General features: G+C 39.2%; 1 long non-coding RNA gene across 1 annotated transcript; it reads left to right on the top strand.

Annotated features, from left to right (window-relative positions):
* Nucleotides 1-476: 476 nt before the first annotated feature.
* On the top strand, nt 477-14,796 carry LOC121110324. The gene is made up of 3 exons (XR_005858664.1): nt 477-528; nt 3,370-3,444; nt 13,597-14,796. It is a non-coding gene; the product is annotated as an uncharacterized LOC121110324 (long non-coding RNA).
* Nucleotides 14,797-15,186: the final 390 nt, after the last annotated feature.

The following is a 15,186-nucleotide window of genomic DNA, read 5'->3' on the forward strand; positions in this document are numbered from 1 at the left end:
CTCTATCTGTCACCTCTATAAAATGAGGCTGAATATACATTGAGGTGACAGAGAAATGAAATTTTTTGCTTAGTGCCAACATCCTTACCAGCAATCTTTGTCCATTCCCTTATCATCTGAGAGCACTCAGTAGAAATTTTTAACTTTAAGAAACAGTTATTGGTTATTGGGAGCTTGTGTTACATGGGATTTTACAATAAGGACAGTAACAATGATTCAGTAGAAAGGTTTTACAGAGCTGAGACAGTTCTGAGTTCATTAACCACATGTGTGAAACACAGGAACTATAAAAACTCCTGGGTACAAGGGGTGTTCAGCTTCTTGGTAGGGCAATGAAAACCTTTTCTATTTAAAAGAAAATCTCATAATCTCTCAGAAGTCCATTAAAATGGTCAGAACATGAAGTTCCAAAAAATTTCCATGGCTTTCTGGAGTGTCTTGTAGAACCTTTGCATAAAATAGACATTTGCACCCTGAGGAACTCAACCTCTCCTAGCATCTCTGAAGAGCTGCTGCAGACGGTGTAAGGTATGTGTGCCGGCTGTGTGGGCTGCATGCTGCACTCTGGCTGAGCGCTGCTCCCAGTGGCAGGGAGTGGGTGGATGCGAAGGAATATTAAGTAAAGGTAGCCGGCAAGAATTAGAGAAGGTGCTAATCACTTGATTTGCCAGGAGGAGAATCAGGCAAGCTAAGCAAACATCTCTGAATCATTACGATTATTTCCTTAAATAAGCAAGATTTCAAAAGATATCTGTCCTACAACCTTCTACTCCACAAGGAGGAAAATCCCTTCTGCTGTTTCTACTCACTTTTGTTTCAGTAATATGGGATTTTCTTGCAATGTTTATCATAAGAAGAAAAAAATCTCCAACCAGCTCTTCAGTTCTTTTCAATGCCTGGCTTGTTCTTTTTCATGCCTGGTGTCATGGCAACAGGAAGAATTCAAAATTAATTATAATCCAGACAAGATGGCCTCTACATTTATTTGATGTTGGTTTTAGCCTGGCCTTGTGATTTAATTTTTTCCAAATAAGATCAGTGACAATCTTTGCTGTGGAGGACTTTTCTTTCTCTGGTGAATAAATTTTGCTGTCACTAATTTGAACATGTAGCAAGCTGTCAATGACCATTATCATTGAATTAATATTGAAATGTGTTATGAAACAAGATTCAGAGAGACAAACTGAAAAAAAACAAACAGTAAATGATTAAGAGAAATAGATCTTATCAGTCTTTAGTAAAACCTGTGGGTAAAAAAAAAAAAAAAAAAACTGTTCTTTTTTAATAGGAATAGCTCAGTGGATGCTGCTGTTAATAATTTATCTAAAATTATTTGATTTACAGACTTAGAAATGGGAATGTATTTCATTTGAGGAATGTTCAGTGACTGCCTTGATATGGTGATGTTTTAGCCTGAAAGACACTTTGGTGGTACACAGAGGGAACTCAATGAAAAATTGATGAGGCCTAGCAGGCCTTTCACTTGCTCATTCATATACAAAGTTCCAGCTTCTACATTTTTGTCCTCTGCTCTGCATTACTAAAATCATATACTGCATGCATTTTGCAATATGAAGGACCAGGTTTAAGTTCCAAAACTTCAGATTGTTTTCATTCAGTTCTTTGCTCTTCAGTCCCCCTCAGACTGTGTCTCTAAAGCTAGTCAACTTTAAAATGGCTCTCTGAAAAATTGCAAAGCAGATACATGTAGTGTTGCTCTTCAACTAAAATGGAGTAGCAGAGTTTGGGAGCAAAGTGGCAAGTGACTTCTCTTGCAGACAAGCAAGAAGATTTTGTTAAATGTACAATGAGGTTTTCCTGCAGCTTACTCTGGAAAGTGTCAGATAGTATTCTTTTGTAGTCAGATAATCTGTTGTTTGATTTGTAAAGTAGAACATGAAAATTGTTTCAATATACACACTGCAAATTATAAATTACATGCAACTCCCTGATGGATACCTTTTTATTTTATTTTATTTTATTTTATTTTATTTTATTTTATTTTATTTTGCAGAGGAATGCATGCTCTAAATGATTTTCAAACATGATTAAACCTCTGTGGAATGTAAATGGTCTTACTATTAAAAGTCTGTGCAAGTTTGCTTTTGAAAAGGTAAAACATAGTATTTGTAAAACTTTCTGTGTTGATTTTGTCTGTTTTTCAATTAAATTAGGGCACATTTTAACTTGAATTCTGCACATACTTTGAAGTATTTGAATTTAGATTTATGTTATGTCTCAAATGTCACTTGTAGCTTTGGTTTTGAACTGGGTCTAGAACATCATGAGAGTGTTCTCATTCTGATGAAGTTCAAGCTTATACAGACAAAAGTGGATGGGATTCACATTGTTCACATTGTCTAAATTCAGATATCTATATCTGATCTGATCTCCTAGTCCTACTTTATTATCTGCTTTTAGGACCTGACTTGTATGACGGGTTCAGGCCGTCTGTAGATTTGGCTACACTAAGATACCAGTATGTCAGGATGGTAAAAATGCAGTATTCTAATAATTTGTGAGCTAAGGGCTATTGAATAACTAAAATTAGCAGCCAACCTTTACTTAATGGCAGGATGAATATTCATCTGAGAAAAAAAGCTATATTCTGGTGCTACTTCACATTTAATTCTTGATTAAATGAAGGCTGTGAGAGAAGTCTTTGATCGAGGGTGATAATCCCTCAGAAGACAGGCACTAGGCAGTTCTGAAGACTTGTGAATATCGCCATCATTCAAGCCTCGGCAAGAAGTCAGTGTTACTTGGAGGGCACTTTAACTGGAAGTCTCTCCATCCTTATTTGCCTCTGATGTCTCAGCGGAAGTTCTAGGAGATATTGCATAAGATGTGCTGATGGCAGTGGAAGTTCCAGGAGATAATGACATGCAAGATGTGATACACAAAATCGGCGTCAGGGATTACTGGTATTGCACAACTATTTTCTGGATATTGTGACTAATTCCTATCCCAGAACAATAGCTACGGATTGCAACAATTGACTAAGAACATATGGGAAAAGTAGCAACAAGCACTGAACAACGCATTGGCACATATCCTTCAGGCAGAGCACTGAAGAATCCATCCACTTACCAGATGGATGAGAGAGGTCCAGGCACATTTCCTGATTCCTCTTGTCTCCACATGTGGAGCATCAAAAGAGACAAACAAAGACTCTATTAAATGAAGTTTTGGAGAAAAAAAGATAATCGCTCGGTTCTTCAGCAGAAATGTTCAGTGAGTATAGGCATTTCCCTAAGATGGAGAATGGGGAATAGCTGGAGCATATTCTGTGGATATTCTGAAGATGCTGAATGGGAAGAATGAAGTTAAAATATAAAAATAAATTTTTGTTTGTCATTACTTTCACAGACCAGATACATGTATCTTTAGGATATGCTTTCTGAAGAAACCTGGGAGGCAAAAAGGAGAGTGAGCAAGAGACAAGTAGGCAGCTGTGTTTTGTATCTCTGTCACTTGTTTTTGGCCACAGATGATACTGGAGGGTTCGTAGCATCTGAATTGCTCTAGAATGCTTTCAGATAGTTCCACAGTTTACTACTGTAATTTAGTTTAGATATTGTTTCCAATAGCATTATTTTCAATACATGAAGATAATGAGACCCATTTTTTTTTTCTGTATGGACTAGCCAGCAAGCAGCAACCAAGAGCATTTACTTGCGCCAATAAGCCTTCTATCCCGTGACCCCACTCCTAAACTGCCACTTCTGCACTCAGTAAAACAGCAAGACTACATAGGTGGCCAAGGAGAATATGTTTAACCTATAGTCAACCCGAAGTGGGAGAGAACTAAGAACATAGAATCATCTTGGATATGAACAATGTCAGCTGAAAACCTTGCAGGGTGGATTCATAGCAGGGCAAGGGTCAAAAAAATGAGATAAATACATAGGGGAGAGGCATCAAGTAGATGACACTGCATTTATTAAAAAAAAAAAAACAAAACCATCTGTGTAAATAAAAAATAAACACATATATGCAAATACAAGTGAAAGAAGAAAAAGCACCAAATGCAAATTAAACAAGTATAAAATGGTGGTGTGAAAAGCCATGCATACGATGTTTCATAGAACACCTATGTAAAATACTATTCTTACTGTTTTTGATAAGCCACCTGTGTAGAAAAGTGCATATCAAGGTTATTTTGCATCCACAATGCAGATCTGTTCAAGCCCAGGCTGCCAGCAGGACACTTTCCCTCCATGACAGCAGCGTTCCCACTGGCTGTACCCAAATGGATTTGCTTTCACTCAGTGCTCCAACCAGTGTCACTGAAAGGAGAGCACTTTTCTTCTGAATACAGGACAAATTCACAAACCAAAACCTGTGAGCTTGTAGCCACAGCATCTCATCACTTAACATTCGTTAAAAGTTATGTAATTGTAAATGTTGGTGAAGCAGTTCCAAGGATGCCCATGGGAAACTCCTTTCGACTACAGGGTGTAAAACAAAATGAAACTGGAAGTAGAGAGGAATTCGACCTTGGCAGAAGGTGGACTGAAATCAGGGACTGGCACCCTTTCAGGGGTGTAGTGCCAGTCAGTATTTTTGTTTCCCAAAATTGGAGGCTAAGCATGTTGGTAGGAAGCTGATGGGAGCCAGAGGCACTGCTGAGCCAGACTACACACAGCTGGTGAGATGTTCCAAGCCCTGAGGAGACAGGTCTGGGAACTGCAGCCTTTTTAGGAGGCTGGGCTGCTCCAGCTGATGCTGGCCCTACTGGACGGGACCTGACGTCTTCCTAATAAAGTATGGCTTCACACTGCTTTTCTGAAATCTCTGACGGATTTTCTCATACTTTCTTTCTATGGGCATTTTATTATATCAAGCGTTAGGAGCAAATACTAAGATCAACGTCTTAGTTACCTTAGCTACCTTTCAGTAACATGGCAAGTTCCCAACCCACATCAGTCTAGGAGACACATAGCAACATTAAAAAGGTGTCTAAAACTAACAGAATTGCAAGACAGCCTTATTTCTTAAAAATCTATTTTTATCTCCCTCTTACACTCATTCAAAGATGGATTCGCAATATTTATGTTTGGTGTGTTTCATTTCCTCTGCTCTACAGAGTCATTCATTTATTCATTTCACAGAGCTGGGCTGCAGAGTTCAAAGCTGAGCTTCTCTCCCTGATTTGCTCACTTTTTTTTTTATCTCACCTAAACTGGAGGGCTACAGATCGGATGAATAGACAACTAAGTTACGTTACATCCAGTGGAAAGAAATAGTACCTCTGGAGTGGACTGTCATGGTTTATCCATAGGTATTCCATATTATATTATTTCACAAGTGCAGTGAGGCTTAGACTTGTCTCTAAGTTAGGTGTCTGAAAAGGATGAGATGGGATGAACTGCTCTTTGCTTACTCAGTCCACTGGGGCTGGCTTCCCAGTAGCCTAAACCAGACTGACTGCAAAGATGAATTGGTCTCTACCAATTTACTATGTAGATTGGCTCCCATTCTGGCTTCTGAACTGGCAGGATATACTTGCTATTTTCAAGTATTAATTCTTTGAAATAATGATTATAATCATAAAAAGTCTAGAATGCTGCTAGGGAAGTGAAAAGAATCTTGCATACACAATTTCAGCAGCTGAATTCCTGAGGGAAGCACCCAATACTGGGGAAAATGGAAACAAAGTTGATACAGGCATGCATGAAAACACAAAGTGAATTTGATTAAGAGTAAAAATGGCAAGTGTATTTGTGTCTTATATTCTGAACACTGATTGGAAACAGATGGTTGAGCTCTCTTGCCTTAACTCACCTAAAACACAAGGAGACATCTTTCCAACTATTCTGTTTATTGTTGCCTATAACATCAGATATGCAGGCGTGCTTCTTTCCAGTTCACCATTTCCTTTATTCTGAGGGAGGCCACATGTAAATGGTCAATTTCAGGACATTTACAGCTTAAATCCTTATCACTATAGGTAATACTCCTTCTTTCCATTCTCTTCTAGTTGCTATGTTTCTCTTCCAGCTTAACCACAGAACATAGATGTCAGGAGCTGTATTTCTTCACTTTGGATGTTCGTAAGTACTCTACCTGGACTACTGCGTACAGGCCTGGAGCCCCCAGTACAAGAAAGACGCGGAGCTCATAGAGCAGGTCCAGAGGGCCACTAAGACAATCAGATGGCTGGAGCACCTCTCCTACGAAGAAAGGTTGAGGGAACTGGGCTTGTTTAGCTTGGAGAAGAGAAGGCTCCAGGGAGACCTCACTGTGGCCTTCCAATATTTGAAGGGAACATATAAACAGGAGGGGGAACGGCTGTTCACAAGGGTGGATAGTGATAGGACAAGAGGGAATGGTTTTAAACAGAGACAGGGGAGATTTAGGTTAGATATTAGAAGAAAGCTTTTCACACAGAGGGTGGTGACACACTGGAACAGGTTGTCCAAGGAGGTTGTGGACGCCCCATCCCTGGAGGCATTCAAGGCCAGGCTGGATGTGGCTCTGGGCAGCCTGGTCTGGTGGTTGGTGACCCTGCACGTAGCAGGGGATTGAAACCAGAAGATCATTGTGGTCCTTTTCAACCCAGGCCATTCTATGATTCTATGACTATAGTTCTATCGCTTCTAACTCATCTACATTTTATGGCTAAACCAAAGATTATCTCAAAATTTGCTTGGCGGGACTTTACAGTCATTTACTATTGGGGATGTATGTATTCACATCATTAAGTGGCCATTTGTGAACAGAGATAACCTTGCTTAATAAATGGAATAGGCTTTTCCTTGCACCTCTGAAGTCCCACTGGAAAAGCAGTGAGAATTAAAGGACATAAAGCACTTCTGCATGCCTCTCCTCTGCATCTGCCCTTTCTAGATGGATGCCCTAAGGAACAGCAGAGGTAAGATGGGTAGCAGAGACTCTCTCAGAAAGGCTGGCAGAGCCTGTTTCATTGCCTTTGCTAGGGGCTCTGCTTTATGGAGGCTCTGAGAAAAGACTGTGAGAGACCAAGGCATCTGGCTTCAAGTATTCTCAGCAAAATCTTGAGAGGAAAGAGTGCTCAGGAAACAAAAAATACACTGAGAAAAAGGTATTAAGGTAAGAAGACTGACGAGGGCAGACTATTTCAAAAGTTCATATCAAATCTGCAGTAAAAGACAGTTTATTTGTTCAAAAAGTAAGATCTGATGCTGACACATTCAATAACCCTATTGCCTTCCTGATAACCAAACTAGGGTAGTTCAGCACTCCAGCTGTGCAACGTTGACTAGACTTGAGGCAGAATAAAATATGTTTCTGGCTGGAGACAAGACTTGCTGTCTTTGCACATACTGATTGTTGTGCTGAAGGAACGATTTTTTATGAAGGGAAAGAGAAGCAGGCAATGCTGTTTGCCAAGACAGACTTATTTGGGAAGTCAGTAGCCTACATCTCTATTCTCTTTGTCTTCTTATCATTTTAGTGGAATGAAATTATCTCTCAAAAGCCTACCACACCATGATATTTCTGAATTCAAGGGACCCTCCCTAAGCCTACACATTCACACTGCCCCAAAATAAATTCTTTCTGCTCTCACTTTGTGTAGATCAAAGTGCAGATAATATTACTAGAGACGTATTGGCAAGTTACTGTTTTCCAGGTGTGTACTGTATTATTCCTTAGTCCCTTTGGGCTAGCCATGAGCTGGACAGTTATAATGCAGAACAATACTTGTACTGAGGACCAGTAATCAGGCTCAGTAGTACTCATGAAAACTTTACACAGACTGGCCTCACAGTCTATTGCATGTGTGTGGTGGACCCCAGCTGGACCTGAACTCTTCCCTAATCCCAAAGAAATGGAACATTAATGTTTTCCTATGAGGTGAAAAGCAAGGAGGCAGCTGCACTTTCATTTTTTCCTGCCTATTTCTAATGTAAGATAGCAGCAGAATTTACATATGGAGGAGTGGCAGGGAAAGAGGTGACTCATAATTTAATCTCTCCTGGGGAAGAAGGTAAGATGTTATTCTTCAGGTTGCCACAAATGCAGTACTCCAGTTTCCAACCTTCTTATGTATATTTTATTGAGCAGAATAAAAAAAAAAAAAAAAAAAAAAAAACAATCTCAATTGAAAGTCTGACTGGGCACATTCCAAAATAATGTTCCACACCTGATTGTATATGTTATTGCTTTATCTTGTGAAAGAAAAAAAAAAATAAAAAAAAGGGAGAGAGAGAAAGAGAATAGGAAACAGAAAGGAGCCATGGGAAACAGATGAAAGATGACATTCAAAAAAATGGCATGAAAAACTGAAGAAATGCTACACAAAGCCAGGAAATAGTTATTTTGGAGCAATGGTAGCTATCTGTGATTGTCTCCAGCACTGTTTCACCACATCCATCAGTGAAGAATGCACAGATGTCACCATGATAAGTTCTCAATTTGAATCAAGTTCATAGTGAGGAATAGAAAGACTTTGATTTACTCCAGTGGGCTTTGGATTGGGCTGTTTCCATATTCTGGCTCCTTTTGGCTCAGGCCCTTAAAATTCTGTTGTTCTTTTCAATAACAACACTTTCCACTGCTAGAGTGAATTCCACCCAAAGTACACCCTGAAAGTTCAGAATATTTCCTTTTATGAGTTCTATGGGTTCTTAACACCAAGCAAGTTAAAGACACTTCTCCTTGACATTCAGGTCTTCTTACCTTCTTCTCTCACAGTTCAGAGTTAGCTGAAATTTGTCATTAATTTTGAATAAGGTATTTTAACATGTTTAAATAGGTACTCTTCCTGCTTCAGGGCAACATACTACTTATGAAATGAATATTATAAAATCAAACAACGTAAGAAGTTATTCAGGTTTTGAAATATCAAGTTAGAGAGATCATTCTTCAATTTTATTTTTTACTTATGAGTTTCCTTTTTTGCTGTATTTAGTACAGTCATCTTCTATCACTAATTATGATCTGAAATGCAGCCTATTACTGCCTCAGACACATAATATCACACAATTATGCTTGAAAAATCCAGTTATCTAATTTCTGAAATCTCTCTTTTTCTCTCTCTGTCTCTCTTTTTTTTTTTTTTTTTTTTAATTAGTGTACCTTGCTTACATTAAAATGAAATTGCTTGATTATTTAAGACAGGACTACACACTACGAGAAATAGAAGTAATAAAATCAAAAGATCTCCCTTGAGCACAAGAAGTAGTTTGGAAGTTGTTCTGCTACATATTTTAAGAATGGAAAAACTGTTTGTGCAGAGCAATATTATAGTGAATTCTTCTGGGAGATCTGTCTTGGGTCATAAATGAATAGAAAATTTATTTTGAATAGGAAACCACTAGCTTGTAGATGATGAAGATAAAATATTTCTGCAGAAATATAGATGGCAGTGAGCACACAAGACAGGTGTGGTGTGTGTGTGTGTGCAGGTTGCGCTTCCCTCCCTTGGAAGAGATTTTCAAATCCCAAGAGACCAATAAAAACAAACAATAGTACTGCTATTTCAACAAAAAAGAAATGAGAAAAAGGCAGCTCCAGCAGGAGCAGCTTGATGCAAGAAAAGGGCTTTTATCTCCCCTTCCATCCTGATATCATAGCCAAGCATCACGATGAGGCTTTCAGTTCCAGTGCAACAGTACACTCCATTTTTAAAGGCCAAAACGGATTCTGATGAGGCTGTCTTCATTCATTAAAAATAGCCTTGTGCTGAAGTGGAAGGAGGCTTGTTCCAAAGCCCACTGAAGTCAATAGGAGTCGACTTCAATTGCCTTTGGATCTAAGCCATGGTAATGACAGAGGCACCATGAGGTCATAGTTTAACAACTTTGTTCTAAAGGACAAAGCCCAAAATGTTCCAACCCTTATGAGCTCCTCGCTTAGCTGCAGGAGGCTTCAATGGACAGTTTGCATTATGGACTGAATCCACTATCCTTTCACTGAGAGGATGCTACCGAGTGCTCAAGTTAGAAAAGCTTGTGGTTGCAGTGGTTAAGGCTGCCTTTAGAACAGTGCGGTCTCTCAGGGAGCACTGAAGCTTTCTCCATAAATTACAACAGAGTATCTCAACTCCCTTCTTCAGCTGCCACCACAGATGGCCTGGATGGATTCAGTAACTGCATGTCACCATAGCTGTGATTGCAAAGATCATCCTAAGGGCTTACATCAGTAGTTTAGCATTCAGCCCTCTAAAACGGATTTGTAGATTTTTAATTTTTCTTTCAATTTACAATAAATAAGTAAACATCATAAGTCTATTGAATGCTATATTTTTCATATCTCGCATTTGCAGAAGCCTTCTTCTATTTCCCTCTCCTGTCTCCCAGCACTACTATGGTCCTTAGTTCCAGCTGGTCAGGAACAGCACATCAAGTATCACTGGCATCATGCTGTCACACGCTGGCTGTGCAAGGGGAAATCATTGGTAGGGTAACCCTGTGCTGGTAAGCTGTTACCTTCAATTTCCTCCCACAGCCATGGTGTAGGCTATGTGTGCTTCAAGATAGCTCTTATGGGAATGCTTTTCTGGAGGACAGGATTTGTCATTATACTGGGCAGAAATACCACTAAGCTTGAATGACACAGTGCAGAATGAAAGGTGTTCTTTGGTGACACTCGTGTGAAAGGCTGTGGTCAGGTTTTGGGTCAGGTGAAGTACATGAATGAGGCTTCAGTTGAAAAGAAATTCATAGAAACATAGAATGCTTTTGGTTGGAAGGAATCATAATGAATCTTAAAGATCATCTATCTCCAAACCCTTGCCATCAGTAGGGACTACATTGCCCAGACAATCAGCCCTTGAGCGCCTCCAGGACTGGGGCACCCAGAGCTTCTCTGGGCAACCTGTGCTGATGTCTCACCAACATCACTGTGAATAGTTTCTTCCTTACATCTAATTTAAATCTAACCTTTTTTAGTTTAAAACCACTGACCCTTGTTCTATCACTATATTTCATAAAATCATAGTCATGGGATGGCTTGGGCTGGAAGGGACATTAATGATCATCCTGTCCCAACTCTTTGTTATAGGAAGGATTGCCACCCACCAGGTCAGGCTGCCCAGTATTCCGTCCAACCTGGCTTTGAATACCTCCAGGAATGGGCATCCACAGCTTTTCTTGGCAGTCTGTGCCAGAGCTTCACCAGTCTCTGAGTAAAAAGTTTCCTTCTAATATTAAATATAAATCTTCCTTCTTTTAGTTAAAAACCATTCTCCCTTGTCCTGTCACTGTCAGACTGTTATATTTTTATCCTCCCAGTAAAGAGTCCTTCTCCATCTTTCCTGTAGACACTCTTCAGGTACTGGCAGACTTCTATAATGTCTTCCAGAGCCTTCTCTTCTCCAAACTGAACAAGCCCATTTCCCTCAACCTTTCTTCATAGCAGCAATGTTCCAGACCGCTGATCATCTCTGTGGCCTCCTCTGGACTCACTCCAACAAATCTATGCCTTTACTATACTGGAGACCCTGGGTCTGAATGCAATACTCCAGATGGGGCCTCACAAGGGCAGAGTAGAGGGGAACAATCACCTCCTTTGACTTGCTAGCTCATCAACTGATTTTGACCCACTCTGTACCAACATGCACTCTCATGCATGCAGTATTTAAAGCCTGTACTTTTTCCCTACATCTTTGCTTGAAGTTTTGGTTACTTCAAGAAACCTAAAATGTATGTTTAAATATAAGAAAATATACGTAAGAAAATATATGATGAATTATTAGGAATTAAACCACTACTAACAAGTGGCTCCCATCTGAATCTCTGAGAGGAAATACTGCAGAGGGTTCTTTTCCTTCAAAAACAGTTGAAAAATTGAAAGAAATAAAATAAAAAAGGAACACAATGTTGTGGCACTGGGCTGGATTTGCCTGTGCAAAACAGTCCCATAAAATTAACAGTATAGTTCCATAGGGTTGTGGCTTAGACAGTTCAGCTGAAATACCATCATCATCATCATAAATATCTTTAAAGCTTCTAAAGTGTCAGGTTTTGACAAATATTAGTATCTTATAAAAAGAGATGCAAAATCAGTCCAGGTATATTCCTAGGAAAAGGAAGCATGAGCCTTTCATATGATCAGAAGTGTATGAGTTCAATATCCTGACAGCAACAACAAAGCACCCTAACTTAGTTTTATCCTTTCTCCAGCACAATTATTTTATATACACATAGAATCTATTGATACAACCCTCTATCTGTTTATTTATTTTTATTTTTATTTTTTTCTCTCTAGTAATTCTGATGAGTTCTGCAATTAAGATTCTTGTCTTTGACCGAATCTCATGTCTGTAAGCATATTACACCAATATGATTAAAAAGGTAGCTTGACAATTAATATTAGATAAATAAATTGCACAGTTTTTATTTTCCATACATGAAGTGATTCTTTCATGGACAGTAAAGTTCTTGTCCATACTCACTGAATAAGCAGTATTTTTAGTCTATTATCTCGCATCATTATTGTAATGTTACTCAATAAAACTAAATGCTTTATTTGTTCAGTGGGGTGACAGTGTATTTCCTTAACAACACAACATCATTGTGCGCTTTAGGAAACAGCTGCACAAGCCAGTAAAGTGATGACACATACTTGGAATTTTCTCCATCTCTCAACCACATTTTGATGAATATCCCATGAAATGAATAAAAGCTATCTGCTGTAAATGTCAGGCAGGTGCTATGCAGCTGCACACCAAACACGGAAAGACTATTTCATGAGACTATTTCTGCTGTATCTATCTCTTCGTCTCTCCATCTCTGCCCTGTGTCTACCCATCTACATCTTTTCTGTCCAATATCTCTAAATCTCATCTCTAAATCTATTTCAGTCTAATTGTCCACTTGATTCTACATTAACCTGTGTTTTATATTCTGCTATGACCATGTCATTCAAACTCTTTTCCTAGGATATTAAGCATGCATTTTTTTTTTAATAAATATGGTGTTCACAGAAATGCTTTATTAGGGTATATTCAAGAAAGCCAGATCACCTTTAGGGAACATTTAATTAAACTGCTCATCAAAGTGGGAATTAGTTCTGAATTTTGAATATCTTACTTTAATAACTTGCACAATATTTGCAGTGCAAAGGATTTTAAAAGGAGAATTACCTTTACATTGCACTGAATAGAGGCAAAGAAGAATCTTAATACCATCCTTCCTACAGCTTACTGCCAAGATCAGTGTATTGGGCTCGGCAGGCTGCCAACCAGTATGTGCTTGCTTCACTGAACCTTGACACAAGGTACAGCAATCTCTGGGCTTCCTGAAGAACTGATAAAATGAAGACAGTGTTGGTATGTGCTGTCCCTGTGGCTGTGCTTGGCAGGGGCGGATGATCATTTTTGGATGGCAGGACTTGATGTCTGTAAGCATATTCATCTCCATTGTCTGTGGAATATGAATGTGCTGGACACTTTCTAAAATGTGCTTGAAATGAAATTCATCGACCTAATATCTTTCCACAAGCCATGAACTTGTCTGCTACTCCTAACGTATACCTATATGGATATCAATGCATGTGTATATATATACATATCTGTGTATGGTTATATATCTGTGTACACACATATATATATATGCATTTGTTCTGTATAATCTAGCAAATAATATGCATGGTTCTGTGTGCTTTCAGGAGAACCTCTGATACTGCACATAAATCTGCACTGTCAGCTTGTATCCATGTGGCTGCAGAATTGGGAGGAGTAACTAATCCACCAGATGCTTGTGCTGCAGTTCAGAGGGACCTTGGCTAGCTGGAGAAATGCTCCAATTTATGAAGTACAGCAAATGGAAATACCAAGGCCTGCACCTGGGAGGAATGACTCTATCCAGCAGCGCACACTGGAGACCAGCTGGCTGGAAAGCAGCTTTGGAGAGAAAACCCTGTGACTCCTGTCAGGCATCAAGTTGACCATAAGCCAGCAAAGGGCCTTCACAGCAAAGTTCAAAAATGTCCTGGCTTGCAACAGGCTGCAATGCCAGCAGGTCAAGGGAAGTGATCCTTCCTCTCTATTCAGCCCTGATGAGGCACATTTGGAGTGCTGGATCCACTTCTGGGCTGCCCAGTACAAGAGAGACATGAACATACTGGAGCAGATCCAGCAAAGGAGCACAAAGATGATGAAGAGAGTGGTGCATCTGACCTCTGAGGAAAGGCTGATTCATTCTGGAGGGGGAAAAAAAAAAAAAGCTCAAGGGGAGTCGTGTAAATGTGTATAAATACATAACAAGGATCTGGAGACAGCCTTTTCTCAGCTGTATTCTGTGGCAGGACTAGGGGCATTGGGCAAAAACTGAAATACAGGAAATTCTGCTTCAGCGTCAGAGCAGGTTTTTTTATTTTTTATTTATTATTATTATTTTTTTTTTTTTTTATGGTGAGGGCAGTGGAACACTGGAACAGATTGCTCAGAGAAGTTACAGTGTCTCAATCCTTGGAAATATTTAAAGCCCAACAGGACACAATCCTGTGGTTCTGTGAGTGTGCCTCTGTGGACAAATGTTCCCAGCATTTCTCATTTGCTCAGCATTTTGGCTTAATTTTGGGTCTATCACAGTAGAAACTTGGAAGCAGTCATTTGCCTTAAATGCACTCAACAGACTTCTAGAACTGATTTTGACCATTCACTGTCTGAGAGACTCACAGATCAGCCTCCCTGCTGCTCTACGTTCTCTGAACTTCTCCACTGGTACTTATTCATTTCATTTTTTGGTGTGGAGATTTTTATCAAGCAGTTATATTATGGAGATTGTATCATCCTCACACTGTTTAGCAGTGCTGCTGATACAGTGAAAAAAAAAGTACAACAAATAAACTATTTATTTCAGATCTTCTTCCTTTGTTATGTGACATGACTTTATTCAGCCACTCAAACTAATCCACAGTCTATTGTGGTGACTCTAGGAGTAAAAAAAATCTGCCCACTATAAGCTTAATTATCACCCTGAGTTTGGCTTTACTGCCATTATTTGCACTGAAACCCTTGCCAGGAGGAATAGTAGTTCAAGTCTGCACCATAAAGTCTGACAGAATTTTCCCGTTTTTCACAATAAATTAGGAAATTCAACTACCTATAGGGTTTCCTGAAGACTTATTTAAATATGCACTTTCCATACTCAGCTAGTATATAAATGTAAGGAGACTAGGGCAGTTAGCTGTTAGAAATAATTCCAATACAATAGTAGATTATATAGACACAAAAATTAATTATTGGCATTTTTC

The sequence above is a fragment of the Gallus gallus genome, chromosome 3 (genome assembly GCF_016699485.2).
Source record: "Gallus gallus isolate bGalGal1 chromosome 3, bGalGal1.mat.broiler.GRCg7b, whole genome shotgun sequence".
NCBI lineage: Eukaryota > Metazoa > Chordata > Aves > Galliformes > Phasianidae > Gallus > Gallus gallus.